The sequence below is a fragment of the Pan paniscus genome, chromosome 1, assembly GCF_029289425.2.
Source record: "Pan paniscus chromosome 1, NHGRI_mPanPan1-v2.0_pri, whole genome shotgun sequence".
NCBI classification, from domain to species: domain Eukaryota; kingdom Metazoa; phylum Chordata; class Mammalia; order Primates; family Hominidae; genus Pan; species Pan paniscus.
In genome coordinates this window covers 98073542-98076946 of record NC_073249.2, presented here as the reverse complement: position 1 = coordinate 98076946, position 3405 = coordinate 98073542, and the positions used below count along the sequence as shown (strand labels likewise).

The following is a 3405-nucleotide window of genomic DNA, read 5'->3' as shown; positions in this document are numbered from 1 at the left end:
CCTGCCCATATCATTATATTTAAAGTAAGTTTCCTGTAGAGAGTACATAGTTTGGGTCATGCTTTTTAATTCATTCTACTAATCTTTATGTGGTTATTGGTATGTTAGGGCTTAAGTCTGCCATTTTTTGTTCTGGTTTTTTTTTCCCGATTTTTGTTTCTTTGTTTTCTTTTCCCTACCTCCTAAAGATTACTTGAACATTTTTTAGAATTCTATTTTGATTTATCTATGGCATTTAAAAAATATATGGAGTGCTTCACAAATTTGCATGTTATCCTTACACAAAGGCCATGCTAATCTCTGTATCATTCCAATTTTAATATATGTACTGCTGAAGTGAGCACTTTCTACAGTGTTTTTGAGTATATTCGTATAGCTTTCTTATTGGTTGTTCCAGGTATTATATTATATATACACATAACTTATTATAGCCTACTGCTGTCATTATTTTACCAGTATGAGTGAAGTATGGAAACCCTCTCTTTGTCCCTTTTCCCTCTCTAATTTATAATTTCTAAAAACATTCCCTCTACATACCTTTAGAATAAAATCAGAAAGTGTTGTTATTTTTGCTTCAACTGTCAAACATAGTTTAGAAAATTCAATAGAAGAAATGTCTATTGATTTTCCGATATTTTTTGCTAACTGTGTCTTTTCTTCCTAATGTTCCAAGATTTCTTTTTTCTTTGTTTCCTTTCCATTTAGAGAATCTCTTTTAGCCAATTTTAGAGTAGGTCTACTGGTGACAAACTCTTTTTGCTTTCCTAAGAAAACTTCTGATAATGTCTTAGTTTCCTCTTCATTCCTGGAGGATTTTTCTTTCTGTGTATAGAATTCTATTTCTTTCTGGGTATAGAATTCTGAGTTGACTGCTATTTTCCTTCAGCCCTTGAAAAATATTGTACCAATTCCTTCTGGCCTCCATGATTTCTGATGAGAAATCCATTGTCACTGAATTGTTTGTTTCCTTATAGTGACATTTTCAAGAGTTTTTTTTCTTTGTCTGATTTCAAAAGTTTAATTTTAACGTGTCTTGGCACAGATTATTTGGGTTTATCTTGGTTGAGGTTTCCTCAGCATTTTTTCTTTTTTTTCTTTTTTGAGACAGAGACTCACTCTGTTGCCCAGGCTGGAGTGCAGTGGTGTGATTACAGCTCACTGCAGCCTTGACCTCCTGGGCTTGAGTGATCCTCTCACAGCTGGGACCACAGGTGCATGCCAACATACCTGGCTAATATTTTGTGTGTGTAGTTTTGTTTTTGTTTTTGTTTTGGTTTGGTTTTTTTTAGAGATGGGGTTTTACCATATTTCCCGGTCTGGTCTTGAACTCCTGGCCTCAAGCAGTCTGCCTTCCTCTGTCTCCCAAAGTGCTGAGATTACAGGCGTGAACCACTGTACCCGGCCTTCCTCATCTTTTTGAATCACTATGTTTATGAATCACTATGTTTATGTCTCTTGACAAACTTGGGAAGTTCTCAGTCATTATTTCTTGGTGTACTTTTTCAGTCCTGCCTTCTTTTTTCTTCTTCTGGGACTCCAGTGACAGGAATGTTAGATCTCTTGTTACCATCTCTCAGGTCCCTGGGGCTCTATTCATTTTCTCACTCTATTTTCTCTGTTGTTTAGACTGAGTAGTTTCTATTGTTCTACCTTATGGTATGCTGATTCTTCCCTTTCTTCTCTTTATTCTGGCATTGAGCCTATCCACTGAGCTTTTCTATTTGTTTATTGTATTTTATAGTTTTAAAATTTCTATTTGGTTCTTCCTTATACTTTCTATTTCTTTGCTGAAGTTGTATAGTTTTTCACTTTTCTCAAGTGTGTTCATAACTGCTTCTTGAAGCATTTCTATCATAGCTGCTTTAAAATCTTTGTCAGATATTCTAATATAGCTGCCATCTCAGTGTTGACCTCTATTGTCTTTTTTCATTCAGTTTGAGATCTGGACATTTTTGTATTATGTTATAAGACTTTGGATCTTAATTTAAAACTTTTGTTTTAACTAACTTTGTCTGTCACTGCATTGGCATGAGAGGGGGTGTCATTTCATTGCTGCCAGGTGAAGGTAGAAGTTCAGATTTCCCACTGTACCTCTGTTGACACTCAAGCGGGACAGGTCTCCTCCTTACTGCTGGATAGGGCTGCTTGTTCCAGCCCCACATGGTGTCTACTGATACTGTGGTAGAGGTGGCCTCATTACCTCTGGGTGATGGTTAAAGTCCTGACTCTCTACTAGGCCTCCTCTGATACCAACTGAGCAGAAAAGCAGAGGGGTACCTCATTTCTGCCAGATGGATATCCAGGTTCCCCACTGACACCATGGTCTTTATTGCCATCATGCACACAGAGAGGAGGGCTCATTACTGGCTGGCTGGGACAAAAGTCCCATTTCCCTACTTGGCCTTGTGTGACACCACTCTAGTAAGGGTATTGGGGTGGCCTGTTACAACCTTGAGAGAGTGGAAGTCTAGGTTTCCCACTTAGTTTTGGCATGGGTTGGGGTAGGGCCACGGTAATAGAGTTCTCCAGAGAAATAGAACCAATGGAATATATGTATAAATTGGCTCATGTGATTATGGAGGCTGAGAAACCCAATGATCTGCCATCTGCAAACTAGAGCCCCAGGAAAGTCCGTGGTGTAATGCCAGTCTGAGTCTGAAAGCCTGAGAACCAAGGGAGCCAGTGGTATAAATTCCAGTCCAAGAGCAAGAGAAGATTGATGTCCCAGCTCAAGTAGGCAGGTAGGAAGCAAAACAGGGACATTTGTCCTCCCTTTGCCTTTCTGTTCTATTCAGGCCCTCAACAGATTGGATGATGTCCACTCACACCGGGGAGAGTAATCTGCTTTACTGAGTCCATGGATTCAAAAGCTAATCTCATCCAGAAACACCTCACAGACCACCCAGAATAAAGTTTAATCTAGGCACCCTGTAGCATGGCTAAAATTTCCTGTCTTGCAGACTGCCCCGTGCCTTTGGCTAGCAGAAACAGGCTTTTGTTGGAGCTTTTCTTTTTCTTTTTGGTCTGTGCCCATTGACATTTCCTGGTTGCTGGTTTCTTCAGCTCCAAGTGTGGAATAAATGAAGCAAAAAGAAAACTCGGAGAACTCACCACTGTGGTGTTTCTTGGGTCTTGAGGTTTCTATCCAGTCTGCTTTCTTTTCTCCACTTTTCAAAGTCTTCTTATGTTTAATAAATAATTTCCAGGGTTTATGGTTGTTCTAGGAGTGGTCAAAGTACATTACCCCAAACTTCCAGAGGCAGAAGTTCCATCCAGTGTATTTTCCATTTCAGATATTGTATTTTTCATCTCAAGAAGTTCCATTTTGATAGAAAGGGGGGAAAGGTGGGGAAAAGATTGAGAAATCGGATGGTTGCTGTGTCTGTGTAGAAAGAGGTAGACATG

The 3405-nt window shown here is 39.2% G+C and overlaps 1 non-coding gene across 1 annotated transcript; it reads right to left on the bottom strand.

Annotated features, from left to right (window-relative positions):
- Positions 1 to 240: 240 nt before the first annotated feature.
- LOC112438319 (U6 spliceosomal RNA) lies at positions 241 to 344 on the bottom strand. The gene has a single exon (XR_003026773.1). It is a non-coding gene; the product is annotated as a U6 spliceosomal RNA (small nuclear RNA).
- Positions 345 to 3405: the final 3061 nt, after the last annotated feature.